At 39.7% G+C, this 15,524-nt stretch overlaps 1 protein-coding gene across 4 annotated transcripts in view; it reads left to right on the top strand.

Annotated features, from left to right (window-relative positions):
* The window catches only part of peak1 (pseudopodium-enriched atypical kinase 1), a 107,067-nt gene that overhangs the window by 51,949 nt on the left and 39,594 nt on the right, over positions 1-15,524 (top strand). Inside the window, exon 4 of one of the 4 annotated variants that reach the window (XM_040026283.1) lies at positions 14,793-14,847. The exons of the other annotated variants lie outside the window; for them this stretch is intronic. The gene's annotated coding sequence lies outside the window, so the exon portion shown is untranslated. The remainder of the gene's footprint in view (positions 1-14,792; positions 14,848-15,524) is intronic. 4 annotated transcript variants of the gene reach the window in all.

Genomic DNA, 15,524 nt, shown 5'->3' with positions numbered 1-15,524 from the left:
ATCTCCTAGTAAAAAGTACTTAAAATATAGCCATCACCTCCTCCGCCTATATAAATTCAGAAGCCATGAATGCAGCAGTATTTTTTTTTATCTTTGGCTTTAGTGCTAGACACACTTTTTCAATTAGTCCGGTGTTGGATGGGAGATGAGCTTACTTTTCCCTTTCAGTACCACTCGTTTTTGCATTCATGCATCCGATTACCTTTTAAATGGAGGAACATTGTGATAGTTTTGAATTGATTTGATAGTAAATTGATTGTATTTAATGTGTATATTGTTTAGGATGAGTTTGATACTTGCAGTAAAAATTAAATAGTGATTATCCGACAGCTCTGTGACATTATGTTTTGCGCATATGTTTTGAAAAAGAACAATGAAAACTAGATTTCCTACAAAGTAAACATTAGATTTTATAGGGGTTATATATGTTAAATGTTAATTCCTGATTCACCCTCTCTTTCATTCATTCATTTGGTCTCAACATATTTTTCACAGCTGTACCTTTGCCAACACATGGGTATGTATTTCCTGTGCTTGGCACTAGAGCTCATCCGATAGATCGGCCGATTTTAGCTATTTGCTGACAAATGCCAGTACAGCTGATGAATGAACACCTAAAAAGAAAAATTAGGAGCTCATGTTGCTACTGTTGATGTTGTGTATTTTGCCCACCAGAGAGAACTTCCCTACAACATGTGTTTGGAAAGCCATAAACACGACAACCAGGTGATCCGAGCAGAGTCAGAGTAACTGAGTAATCTATGACTTGTGGCAATAAAAATATTATCTTAGTAAGGTCTCATAAAAATCTATTCATAACAACTGTTACGTGAGCTTAAAGATGGTAAAACACACAGAGTCTTTTGACCAACTGCAAATATCAAAAGGACGGGACTGATCAGGGAAGTGCTTAAATTCAGAAACAGCGTTTTTCTTAGTAATCCATGCTGATCCAATTTTTTTCTGCTAGTTAAAAGCCTTTTGTTGATGACTAACTTACCTTTGCTAACACTGTCATGCACTTATTACCTCACTAATGATCTCTGTTTCCATATGTCTCAGTGCCAGCTGGATAAAAAGCAGCCATCTGTGCTGCTGTGTCTCAGCAGGTTTAGGTCCTGGTCTGTTTGCATGTGCCTCCATCTCCACAGCTCCCACCACAGATGTTACTGTTTGTGTGGATAATGACAATAGATACTTCATGTGCTGTACTTGACCTTTCACAAAGAACCACTAGTCCTATCTTCTCTGCAACACTTGCTTTTATTTGGTGCATTGTACTGAGACCTTAAGGCTACATGCGCACTGTGTTGGGTCCCTTTTTTTGAAACGAGGCGTGGGCTTGAAGCCAAGTAAAATAACAAATATCCTCCCCATGTTTTAGCAGAAAAAGAAATCACAGTAAAAAAAAATTCTCATAATTTTTGCTGTTGACCTTAATTCCTAAATCTGCTTAGAAAAAGTGAATCATGTGGCAAATGCAAAAATTCCAGTATTGCTGCTGAAATGACACTTTTTCCAAATCTCAGCTATGCCAAGGGGGAAAAAAATACTGACTGGCTTTTGTTAATGAGACCCGTCAGGCTTAATTTCACACACTGCACCAATTCAAACTATTCGTGGCTGGTCGGAGGAAGCAAGGGGGAGGAAATGCTTGTTCAGGCGAAGGCAAAGGTGTTGTACAAAGCAAACACAGACTGTCTCTTTCAAAACTTTCCACCCATAGGGATCTTCTTGTCTTTTTCCTGTGTGCATTTTACCTGGACAAGTTAGTGGCGCAGGATGGCATTAGCCCTCTCTTGATGCCTCCGCCTTCTCCAGCATCCATTAGTTTCTGCTGCTGTTAGTTTGTTTTGCACTTGGCAGTTGAGAGCTGGGATGGTGTTATGTTCAGTTTAATTGGATGATGTGGTATTCTCTTCCAAGCTCTAGATGCCAACATCATTTCTTGGCCCGCGCCTTATCACCATCCTCAAAGCTACAGAAAGAGATTATTGCTCACATTGCAAAAAACGAAGGTCTCTGTCCCTCAAAAGCTAGAAAATGTTGAAAATGATAAAATTGATCAGAGATATATTTTCTCTTTTCTTTCTCTAACTTTTACTTTCCTGATTTTTTTTTTCTTTTAATTTATTTATTTTCTGCACCAATGTCTGTCACCTCAAAAATACTTCTGGATTTCACACAACACATGAAAACAGCTGTGAGTGCTTTCTAAACTGAAGCCAGATTTTTGGATTAGCTTAGCCGTTCTCCAGAGGACACAGTTAGCAGGCAGAGAAACAGACAAAGGCATGGTTAAATCATTAGTGAAATAAGCCTGGCCCCCATTACCATCAGCCTAACACAGTCCAAAACCACCATGGGAAGAGAGAGGGAGAATTTCTTCACTCAAAGAAACACAGTTTCTTTTTATTGATGGTAATTGGGAGCTGTTATCAAATCTGTCCCCCACTTCTCATTTCTCCCAGAGTTGAGCGCTGTAGAAGAAACAGGCGATTGTTCTTTGAAGAAAGTAGGACACATTTTTTCCAGGAGCTTCAGTTCTGTCTTGAGGCTGTTTCTGTCTCTTGGAGCTTCCTATATATTCAGCCTATACATGGAAATGCTTGTCCTCCAGAAAGACTAAAGCCTGGATAGGCAAGTTGCGCAAGAGTAACCATTTTTAATCAGTGCTGTATTTTACATACATGTAATGTATATGTACTTTATGTAAGCTTTTTTATATCTTCCTCCTTTTTTGTTAGTATTTGTCTCACACAATTGTATCACCAGAATATTTAGTAGTTATTATTAATTACTGTTTTTTAATGGGGATGCCACAGAAAGAGTTTAACAGATGTATTGCGTATAACATCTAGCTGCTTTTGAAAGCAGTTGAAAAGGACATACAGTACTCTCTAGAAGCTTTGATGGCATCCCTCATTTCTTTACATTTCTCTTCCAATGATTCAGTCGTTTTTATAATTTTTTTGAAAGTGGTCTTGAGCAATAGCACCTGACTGTTCAGTGTTTTGTCTACACATAACAGGCAACTTCAGAAAGAACCAGTTTGTATCCTTTGTTACTACCAGCCTGTCACTAAAATAGATTAATTCCCATTCCTGCTGTTTAATCTATGAAAAATGTCAGAGAACATAGTTTGACAGGTATAACACAGCATTTTTATGCCAACAAGGTGCCAAAGATGTACTGAAATTATCGAAAACTTGGTATATCTCGGCATACTGTGCAGTGTGTAGTTTGCTTTTTTTTAAACTTAGGAAACTGGACAAGTGGAGAGTAGAAGAAGTGCCAGGCATAAAAAAAGCCAGCTGCTGTTCAATGCAGCCTCAGAAGTGGCTGTTGAAATGAAAGCTTTACTGACCTGGTTTCAAAGTTTCTTACTAGTTTCAGAATTTTGTAGCAGAGTAATGGGACAGGAGGGAAGAGGCTGCATGACTTGGCTTTGAATCCTCAAGGTTTTTGCAGCACCAAGGTAATCCAGTGATAGTTGCTATGTAGCAGTGGTAATATCTGATGATAGCTATTTCGGCAGATTCTTATACGGGTTAAAATAGCACTGAATTTACTTCCACAGTGTAACTTGGTTTAACACTGTAAATTGAACCTGTCAATCACAGAACTTGCAGTGTCACTGCTTTGAAAGCCACCAATCACATTAAGCCCTTCTTCCTTTGGACTCTACCCTCCAAGCTACCAAAAGTCAGATTGAGTCGAGCAAGCAGAATTCATCTTTGAGATTAGAGCCGCCTGCGTGAGTGTGAATCTGCCACAGCACCCCCTCGAATGTGTGATGCGTCTTTGTGCTGAGCTGTGCTGAGTTGTACGCGTGCAGATTGTTGAATTTGAATACCTGCAGCTGTGAAATGAATTGCTCATTATTGTGTTTTGTCTTCTGCGCCTATTTCGACACAAATAAGACTCCATAGTTGTGCTACTGCAAATGAGTTCACCTGCTAGCCAGGGAGGGGCTGTGTGGCTGCCTGTCTGCCTCTCACTACTCGCCTTGCCACAAAATGCTGCAACTATTGAAGGCACTTTTAGCAAGCATGTGTAAGTGTGATGTTACAGTCTTGAAGCCAAAAGAATTTGCTGTGATCCCAACAGATTGCTGTTCACCCCCCCCCCACTAGCACCCGAGGGATATCCAGCTCTCAGCACGATACTACCCTCACTGCTTCCTGGTGCCAACAAGCCTCTGTTTCACACGGTGGAGGTAGTGGAAGCAGGCGGAGCATTTTAGTCAGAGGGGGAAAGAAAGCCTTCATGAGCTCTCCACAGTTATCGCCAGCCTGCCCCTGGCTAATAACTGTATCAGTTTTACACCAGAGTGTGGAGAGTGTGAGTGAGTATGAGAGAATATGTGTGTGTTGGTGTGGCAGTGTGGGTGAAACGGAGAAATCATCCAATGCGACGCTTGTTATTTATAGACCTACAGCGGATTTTTGTGTTAATAGAAATCAGCTGCAGTGTTACGCTTGTGTGCAACTGATTCAGGCTTTAATTTTTTGTGCATTTTTTGTAGAAGCACTATGTGAAATTTAAGTTTACATTTTTGTACCTTTTCAGTCTCAGCTGGCCCTTAGACATTGATTAAACAAAGATAAATATAAAAACATATTTAATTGTTGATGAGCACAAGTGAAAAGTCAATGAGATAAATTTATTTTTCATTGTCCTCTATTGTTTTGCCTCCACTGGGATTATACAGAGAAATAGTATGAATCTCATATGGAACTTGCATACAAAATTCATACTGCTGAATTTTTCCATAAGCTAAGAAGAATTTTTCCAGTTCAGAATTCATGTGATCAGGTAGAAGTTCTGGAAGTACAACTATGTGAAAGCAGTCAATTAGTGATACAGAAGCAGCCGTATCTATATTAACAATGTTCAATGACCTCTTGAAGTTATTGCTATTAGTTTTAGATGGTTAGGGGTGTGTATCTTTTCTGTATTCTACTTGAAGCACATAACATGAACACATAATATTTAACAACATTAATTAATATTTATTTGGCCCTAGTGCATTAGAGTAAAACAGTTACAGTCTTCTATGTAAGCTTCATGTGCTGTATGTACATAGCAGCTTCCTGCTGGTCTGGCTGTTCTGAGTCATTATTTGTTTTTTCACAGCTTTTATGATAATCAGCAGCTTTCTTGCACAATTAATTTTACTTCTGTTTAACAATTTCCAAATAGCTAATCATAGTCATATTTTTTTATGATTCCCTTTTTTATTTTAAAAGAAAAAAACCCCTCAGCTTTATTTATTTACAATAGAATTTAGTGGATGTGAGTGGACGTGGGTGTATATTTGTGTGTGTGTGCGTGTGCGTGCCATTAAATGCATGTGTTCTTTTTGTTTGTATTGTGCACTCCCACACATCTGGCTATGTCTGCTCTGCCACTCCACTGGTGTTTGTCTGGAGGCCAGCGGGTTGGTCTCCCAAGGGGACCTGCAGTGGCTCTTTCCCAGGCCAGACTGCAGCTACTCTCCCAGAGCTTGCACAATACCAAACACTGCACTGGAATGTTGTTGGCTTCATTTTTTTCTTCTCCCCTTTTGTTTTTTGTCTCCTTTTCTGTGTTTTTGTCTTGTGCTTTTGCTTTTTTGGCTTGTTTGCTTGTTTTTTTTTTGTATTACTTTTCTCTCCTGAATTTATTCTGTTTGTTTCAGTTTTCTACAGATTTCAATTGACTAATATTCCAGTGTAATTAATTCACTGATTTACAATTTTCATTGTCAGTGTTTTGACTTTTTCCCATAGGAACAAAAAAAAATAAAATACAAAAATATAATTAGTAGTTATGAATTAAAAACATAAAAAATAGTTATACAAGAATCAGAAAAAATTGTGCTTTATTTGGGGGGAACACTCAAACGTTTGTTATAGAAAAGCAACCTGCTGACATTGACAGCTAACTTGGAATACTTTAGTCCTGTCACCAGTGGCTATATTGAAGGTAAACAACAGCAACTGAGACTTGAGACAGTTGGAACTGCTAAGAGATAATGACTGAGCCTTGCTACTTGCAGTGAGGACTTTGTTTGGACACTGTCATTTCGTTTTGCATCGACTGTTCCTAGTCAAATCTGTCACTAAGTAAGCAATGGGAGGTGAGCTCATAATGAGGTGAACTTGTCACACTGCTCATATCTATTTGTCAGCACCTACCACTAAAGGGCTCATGTGGCCCATGTTTACTGTCTGGTGAAGACTTTAGCTTTGAAGAAACTCCTGAGTAAATTTTCGAATAAAATGTGTGCTCACGTTGCAAGTAAATCATGTTCTTAGAGATTGAGTTTTCACAATTAATGATTTGAAAATGCAGTTTTTGGTGCAGTTTTTCTCCTGCTTGCATTATGTTTATTATGTCAAAGAACACACGAAAATACCTGATTGTGTCCTACCATTTATTTAAAGCTCAGATACATCTGTGAAACATGGACACAACTGTCTGTTTTTCCAGCATAAAACAAAAAAAAAAAAACCAACAAAATCCCAGTGGAAGCTTGAATTGTTGCCGATGCCACAACTCATTAGACTAGAGGCATGGCACTGTCGCAGTCTAGTCTAGGATCACACACAGACTGTTTCTAAAAGCTGAATGTAAAGCCAATGTTTGAATCAAAGTGTGGAGGGCTAAGGTATCAAAACTAACAAGCTAACCACTCACAGATAGTTGCTAATAAGAGATTGTGGGTGAAATAATACTAGTACACTAAATCCACAGCTTTGCTACTTCATGGATGAGCTCGTAAATCGTCAGCCGTCACTCAAAGTAGCCACGCCCCTAATTTTAGGTCTTAAAAGTAACCAGGTGGATGAGTTGTGGCTTTGAATGAGTTGTTATGGAGTTATTATTGGCTGTAAAGACCAAAACAGTTTTCTGTACAAGGCAGTAAACATGTTATTTTACATTGTTGAAGTTGGTCATTCAGCTTCAAGTGGCCATTAGAGAAACTGGAATTTCTTTTTTTTTTACATTTTTATTATTATCATCCTCCCCACACACACATACACATCCCTGGAGATTGCAGCTTCTGGATCAGTATCTGTGTTATTTATACACATTGTTATTGTCATTCTTTCAAAGCTGTGCGAGTGCCTCACCAACTCGTCTTGTCTTCATGCGAGCAGACCAGCTGCAGCAGACAGTTTCACACAAACACAGAGTAGCAGCTGCAAAACTCACAGAGAGAGTGAGCCGTCTGGCCGTTTAGCACATTACAAGTGGACTCAGTCCATTACACCCAGTCCATCTTGAGTTACATCCACATGAATGGGGCCTTGATGCATCGTGAATCCCATAAAGGAGATGCACAGTAAAAGCCATTCATTTCCCTTTAGTTAATCATTGCACCGTACACAATATTTTTACGTAGAGTTCAGTACGGTTGTTTGTCAGCCAGTGAGTCTTAGTGTTTTGCCTGTTAAAGTGTTTTTGCAGTTGACACATGTAAAAACAGGGTTTTCATATATTCAACAACGATTTAATGCTGTTAGACGTAAATCCTCTGTTTTTTGCGTCTTCCTGTTTGTGATCTTTTCCATGTTGCTGTTTCGTTCTCTCTCTTATGCGAGGGTTGGATGAAAGGCAATATCAGCCTTTTTTCATGTAAGGTTTTTTTTTTAATGTTTTATGTTATGATTTATGTTAACACTTCCATTGTCTGCAGTTAGCTAGAATAATGTTATTTCTTGACTGTCAAATTTATATTTACATTCATTAATGTTAATCTTCAATGCTGCAGTAAATCATAAAGGATGAAAGGCAGTCACGGGATGTTAAATTTGCTGGTATTCCGGATCAGTTGTGATAAAGCTGCGGTTGAAATTATGTGGATAAACTGAGGCCTGTGCTTCCTCTCTGCTCCTTTCTGTTGTCTGGCTTCCTTGGTGGTCTGCATATTGTTGGCTCTGTAACTTGTTTAGATTGTGAAAGTGACTATTGAACATTCTGTAGGTTACATACCATGTCTCTCAGTACTGCTCATTTGTTGGAACATAACTCTTATAGTTAAGCCTGTAATTGAGCTTTGTTTTTACTTAGCTGTGTCTGAGTTGTATTTTCTTAGTGGCTGTTTTCTCCCTGTTGCCTGCTCTGCAGGTCATGTCAACATCAGTTGAATGATTTATCTCTTACTGGTGTGTAACCAAATTAGTGCACTTAAGACACACAAATCTTTTTAGCTAATAAATCCTAAACTGGTTGCTTTTAATGTTCGGCCATTCATCCTTTTATGTGAAACGTGTGTCTTTTTAATGGGATTCTACGGTGGCCCTGAGAGGCCAAACGGACTGCAACTTCAGAAAACACTTGCAAAAAGAAAAATGCTGCAAAAAGGAAAACGCTGCAAAAAGAAAGATGCTGCACTGCAACTTCAAGAAAAACACTGCACTTCAAAAAGAAAAATGCTACAAAAAGAAAGACGCTGCACTGCAACTTCAAGAAAAACGCTGCACTGCAAAAAGAAAAACGCTGCAAAAAGAAAAGCGCTGCAAAAGCACACAAAGCACAACGGAAATAGGAAAAAAGACAACGGAAATGTTCCTGGGGAGACAATAACCCGACGGACCAGTTGCACGGTACCCCGCATGCGCAAATCTTACGTCACTTCCTCTCTTTGCCAACATTGCGACATTCAATATATTTGAATGACACGGTTAGCACCCATTTAGCGCCTAGCATTTCTCAACAGCCTTTTTGACTACCGGGACATTTAAACAATGGATAATCCGTAACCGCAACAAAGTTTTTCTTTTCTCCTCAACAGAGAGCGTTCCCCTATTGAACAACAGCACCGTCAAATAAGAAGAATGGTGCCTAATGACAGAGTTAATAATACATACTTTATAATATGTCACGTGAAGGTTCATCAGCCAGATGAAGTGTTTACTGGCAATTGACAGTGATAGCGGACATCATCATCACTATTCCAACAATCCTCTCCACACAGACAAGCATAAACACACTCGATTATCACTAAATCAAATGTAACACACGTTTGTGATGACGCTAATTCAGTTTACAATAGGGTTCACTAGCTCAGTCAGCAGGTGGCGGTATCCTCGTACACTGGGGAGTAAACTGCCATTAAACGAACAGAAGAAGAAGAAAACCCCTGCGCATGCGGGTGACTGATCGGGTTTCCGGTACGGATCGGGTAGTGACAGACAGCTTGTTTTGGTAAAAAAAAAAAAAAAAAAAGACAGCTTGTTTTGGTTCGTGCAACTGGTCCGTCGGGTTATTGTCTCCCCAGGAACATTTCCGTTGTCTTTTTTCCTATTTCCGTTGTGCTTTGTGTGCTTTTGCAGCGTATTTCTTTTTGCAGTGCAGCGTTTTTCTTGAAGTTGCAGTGCAGCGTCTTTCTTTTTGCAGCGTCTTTCTTTTTACAACGTTTTTCTTTTTGCAGTGCAGCGTTTTTCTTGAAGTTGCAGTGCAGCGTCTTTCTTTTTGCAGCGTTTTTCTTTTTGCTGCATTTTTCTTTTTGCAAGTGTTTTCTGAAGTTGCAGTCCGTTTGGCCTCTCAGGGCCACCGTAGGATTCACAGGTTGCTGTGAAAATCCATCTTTTTGTTTGACCTGCCTTCTTGGAGTCAGTACTTGTGAACATAAACATCCCTCATAAAGACACTGTAAGATCCAGCTAGTGATATTGCTGATGCTTCTTTGGAACTTCTCCATTTCCAATGAGATCATTAATGTTTATTTCAGCTCATTAATGCCAGAGGAGATGTAATGGGGACTGAAGCTGATTTTTAAGTTAACAAAGAGAGGTGAAAAATTGCATCTCAGTTGTGCAGTAAAATGAATGGTTGGCTGTACTTAGGACACAAGTTCAATTGGGCAGCTAATGAGAGGCATGCTTCCTGGAAAAACTCCTTAAAACTGGAGATACGGACTGTGAAGTCATTTTGGCAGCATCGCATTGCTGAAAACGAGCTGAAATTTGGTCAGAACTGGGGAGCGAGTCAGCCATAACTTGGAGTGGACTTGCTTGAGAAATTGAAACAAGGCTGCCGTGTACCAACACTTGTGTGCACGCTCATCTACATCTACAGGACACGGCTTAAACCACTGTTGCCACAAAAGTAACATGAATCCATATTAGTGGGCCTGTAATGTAATTATTTTTGTTCTATTTTTTTAACCAAAGATAATTGTAGAGAAACTTGTTACATAGCAGCAGGACCCTTGACTAAGTGAATAAATTAGTCTTGGATACTACTGTTATTTAAGGAGCCAGTACTTAGATAACTCTGAGAAATGCTTGAAGGGCATCACTTTAAATCCCTGGATGAGCAGAGAAAATCTGAGGAAAGGAGGCAATAAGTGAAGCCCGAACTTCATTTGCTGCTCTTTGAAAGCACTTCATCAATGTGCTGAAACTGCTGCTCAGAACCATTACTTTCACTATCTGTACACCAAACGGACATGTTTAATATAGCTTATGACACGCTGTCAAAATTATTTATACAAGAACCAACCAATAAAGTTTCCGATTTGCAGGACTGTAGGACTGAATATGTCAGTTTATATGTTAGCTGCCTAATAATAGCAGATTTCAGTACAATACAGCAAAACACTTTAGGCAGGTTAGCTTTACACTGGTTGAAGCAAAGACTGAAACAAAGAGAATGGATGTGTACGCTTGTCAGAGAGAAAAAATAATATTGGTGCAGCTCCAACAGTCTAGCAGTTGCCAGGCTAGTGCAATTAAAGCGTCATGAAAAACCAACTTGTTTTGAACTCATAAACTTAAAAACTTCAACATCTGGCAAAAGGCAGCCGAAGAGCCAACTACTAATGTTGGAGAAGTGATTATCCGTCCAGTAGAGTTCCAGGGACTCATCTCCGATGGATCTCGAAGAAAAAGAAAATCAATATAAAGTGTTGATCCATCAAGTTCTGCTTCAGTGACCCTTAGTGATGACTCCTTAAGTCTCTAGAGCTCTAAGGGAGTGATAAAACACCCTTCCTCCAAAAGAAATATTCTTTTATTTGATCATTTATGTTGTGAGAGTGGTGTCTAACATGGTGGCCTAAAATTTCCCATAGACATGCAGTTGTGTTTTGGCTAATCATTTCCTCAAAACATAACGTATGATGTCATTTTCATCGTCATTTCTTATCAAAACATTCAGTGACTCTGCCCTGTGAATGAACAAACCACTCCCAAACACAGCAAAACTGAGTCACCTGATTCCCACAAGTTTCACATTTTTTCTTTCATTTGTCAGCCATCTCTGACCTCAAGAAATAAGTCATATTATAAAGCTTTTTGTCCTTGCAGCTGGCTGGTTGATGGGCCCTCGAAAACATGAAGCCTGGTAAAAAGTGACATTGGCTAACTGCAGCATCACTAACAGTAATGCTCTGTGTGCTTCGTGGCCTATTTTCCTTCCCTCCAAAATAACATCTTGAAAGCTTTTGATGTTGCACTCAAAGAATATATGACAGTGGTTTTCTTCTCTAATGAACTTGTGGTAGAAGACGACGACTTTTTCTCGGCTTAACAAACAACAGCGTGCCCTGCTTTCTCACACTTCCTGGCATCGAGCTCTGCAGTTCCATCCCTATTTCATATCTATTCTGCTCTTGTCTATCCCACTGCTACGGCTGTCTTATCATTCAAGCCCTCTGCCATAAAGCAGCAGAAAATCCCATATCCCATCTCCTCATGGCTTCAGCTTTCAGCCTTGGTTATTCTGCTATTATGTACCAGGCTCAGCGAGCTTCCACTCCCTCTCAATAAACGTGCTCTGGGTGGGAAATGAGCTCCTGTCCTCAGTATTCAGATTTTTCTCAAGGGAAAAACATTGCCTCTCTGTGGAGAGGTAAGTGTAGCAGAATCTGATTTAGAAATTTAACACGAGTTTCCTGCTTGTGGTTCTGGTGCCTTGCTTCTCTACATCTCAAGCGCTCATCTCCCATTCATTGGTCACGGTTTCACATCTTTGACTGGTTTGTCTGTTTTTTAACAGTCTCACTACTATGCTGTGGCTCTCTGTGTCTCCATATCCCCCAATTAAGCCTTTTTTGACTCAACAGATTGCCCTATATGTACATGATATTCTTTAAATGTGTGAAGACTTTTCATGTGAACGATATAACAATATGAGGTAGATCTTTACATTTGTGTTGGTGGTAAGTTCTTGTGTCTTGTTTACAGTCATATTGTTTCTTACCTGGAAGTTAAAAATTCTCCTGCTATGTGTTTATTTGATTGATGCAGTGTCAGCATTAATGCAGACATCTCATCCACTCTTGTGATGAAGAAAGAACCAAGCTGGAAAGGCATGAAAAACTTGATTTGCCAATGCATCTATGTACCAGCTTTTACCCCTGGTCTTGAGATCTGGGTAATGACTGAGACATCAAGGGCACAAATACAAGGGACTGAAATGAGTTTACTCCATAACGTGGCTAGGCTCTGCCTTAGAGATAGGGTGAGGAGCTTGGATGTCTAAAAGGATATCGGAGTAGAGCTGCTGCTCTGTGTTGAAAGGTCTCAGTCGTCCAACTGGAAGGAGACCCCAGGGTACACCCAGAACTCACTGGAGAGATTATATATCTTGTCTGGCCTTCGAACGCCTCAGGATCCCCCAGGAGAAAGTGGAAAGTGTTACTGGGTAGAAAGATGTGTGGAATGCCTTGCTCAGCCTTTGAATGGGTGGATTCTGTTTCCGTTTTTATAAATCATCTACCCTTAGTTTGATATTTGGTCGTCAGCCCAGGTATGAACAGATGTCGGAATTCCTCAAACCTCTGTTTGAGGAGTAAAAAGCAACAGCATTATTGCCTCCAGTACAGGATGATGTAATGATGTGTTATCAAAAGCATGTATTGAATAAGCAGTGAAGAAAATGGCAAGAAATACATTTTAAATTGAGGCAAAATTTCTTTAAGAAAATGGATTCTCTACATTCTCTACCCACAAGTGTTTTTGTTGAAAGACCTCTGGCAGTATTTTATCTTGTCATGAATCAAACAAATCACTGATTCTAACCAGAGCCCAGAGCCTGTGTACTTTTGCCTACAAACTGCATTCAAACTTGCTGATATATCATTGGTTATATTTCAGTTCAACATAAATGTTATCAAACTAAACTGTTCTTCTAACAAACAGTAGGTTTTCTATCTTAGTGTCTCACATTCAGACAGACAGAATTGTTGCATCCTGATCTCTTCAGCTAGCCCAGCCGCACAACTAGACACCAGTGCCTACCTGAGTCAGTCTCAAGCAGGTGGTAACAGGAAGAGCGATGAGGTTGGGCCGGTTGGGCTCCGCTCTGGTTTAGATGTACTGGTTGCTAAACACATAGTGACATCCTTGCAGGCTGCCTCCGACAGGTCCCACATGCTTTATCTTCTTTAGAATGAGTATATCTCTGGTGCGTCAGTTCACTCAGCTGTGACTGATGGAGGGCAATGATGAGGAAGCCTCAGGTGTATTGGGTGAATAAAAAAAAAAATACGGGGAGATGTGGTGAGATAGGAGTTTAAAAAATGGGCTTTCAAGTGTAAGAAGTAGGAGTCCCAGAGAGAGGTTTTCTTTCTAATCAATTTCATCTTTTTGCTAACATCTGTGTTGGTTTGCTGCATATTTAACTGACTCCTTGAACTATTGCTTTTTTGTTTTTGTTTTTTTAAAAGGCCGCACATTGAGATGAATGTTTTAGGCATTCCTAGAGTAGATTTCAGTAAATAAAGTTCTATCCCACCAGACCCTCTCGAGAAGTTATTCTTATCCCAGTACAAATCTGGGTCTCACTTGGCAGTCCCACGGGGGCTTGTGACTTGGTGGTAGTGGCACCAAGCAGCAGGTGCTGTGTGATATCTCGCCTGGCACAAAACCAGACAGTGTTTGCTGCTATCAAATGAGGAGCAGATGGTCACAGATCATCGGTCAGCACTGCATCTCATATGAACGACTACCTTGCACTGATTTGATTGGGGGGGGAAAATGTAAAAAATGAAGGGTAAAGCAGAAACCTGCCCTCAAAGTCCTCATCTTATTTGACTGTCTTTGTTTTTAATGAGACAAAGCTTTGTTTGTTTGTGTGATGTTTATCATCGGTATGAGTAGTTTGTTGTTTTCAGATTTTTGTCATTGAGAGAAAGCCACAAGTGGCACCACCAAAGTTTCTACATTTTTGTGGGAATATGGGATTGAATTATGCATTTAGGCGTGTGTGTGTGTGTGTGTGTGTGTGTGTGTGTGTGTGTGTGTGTGTGTGTGTGTGTGTGTGTGTGTGTGCTTTTTGTCTTGTGAATGCTCATTATGACAGCAGCCACGGTTGTCTTCATAGAGCTGTCAGATTTCGATATACTGTCTTGCGGCCTACTCGCTGACAGGAATCACTGACAGCCAAGTCCCTTTGAGATGAAGTCAACTTTATATGGTGGACAAAATAATAACAATTAAAAGAAACACACACGAGTCTTAATTAGGCTAAGATTTGGATTGTGTACCACAAAAAACTTAACAAAAAGCCACACAATGCATATCCTTATGTAGCTTTTACATTTTCTGACAGGCTGTATAAAAAACATTTCTTTTATAAAGAAACTAAAATTGCTGTGACCTTGGATCATATTTGCTTACATTTTTTGGCAGCTGTCCCTCTACTCCTTTTTTGATTGTTTGTGGGGGTGTTTGTGAATCCCTGTCTTATCCTTCAGAGTGTGTGTAGGTGAGCTGATGCAAGTGAATTCTTGTTCATCCTAGTTGCTTCTGCATTGGACCATTTTTGTTGTTGTTTTTGTTTTGTTTTCCCAGAAATCCAGCTGACTTCTACATTGTGTGTTGTCTTCAGAGATCTGCATAGTGTAGAGTAAGCTGTGGAAATTTTAAATCTTCATTGTTGTGAACTAATACTCTTAAATATCATTTGTTTGTTTGCCGTTATTTTCACTGGACAATAGGCTTGATAATTAGGCTTTTGTTCGTTGTTTATATTTTGCTCTTAGCCATGATTCACTCTGTGCAACCTTTTATTTTTGAGCAAGAAGAATAGGGGAGTCGCAACCTTTTATTTTTGAGCAAGAAGAATAGGGGAGTCGCATCATGTTACAGTACTGTGAAAAAAGTCTTGAGTCTCCCCTGTTTCTTTATATTTTGTTGGCTGCAGGAATTTAATGAGTCGTTTGCAAACATTTATTGTTGAGTTTGTACAATTCTAATGACCTTGAAAGTCAATATTTGGGATGACCACCTTTAGTATTCAACACAGCGTGAGAACTCTCTCAGGCAAGATTTCTTACCATTTCTTTAATCTTCAGGAATCTCCAGGCTTCTTGAAGGACATTTAAAGCTTTTCTTTGGATGTTGGCTGCCTTTCGTTCCACTCAGGATCATCCCACACTACCTGAATAACGTTGAGGTCCGGGTTCTGGAGAGGCCAATCCGTGACTGGTAGTGTTTCATTGTGTGTTGGAGGCAGTCTTGTGTTTTTTTGCATTGGCAGTGTGGTTGAGATGACTTTACCAGACACTTTGCAGATGGTATTGC

Source organism: Simochromis diagramma, unplaced genomic scaffold, assembly GCF_900408965.1.
Source record: "Simochromis diagramma unplaced genomic scaffold, fSimDia1.1 OVJJ01000293.1, whole genome shotgun sequence".
Lineage (NCBI taxonomy): Eukaryota > Metazoa > Chordata > Actinopteri > Cichliformes > Cichlidae > Simochromis > Simochromis diagramma.
Note: the sequence above shows the minus strand (reverse complement) of the source record. Positions and strands in the feature narration are given on the sequence as shown.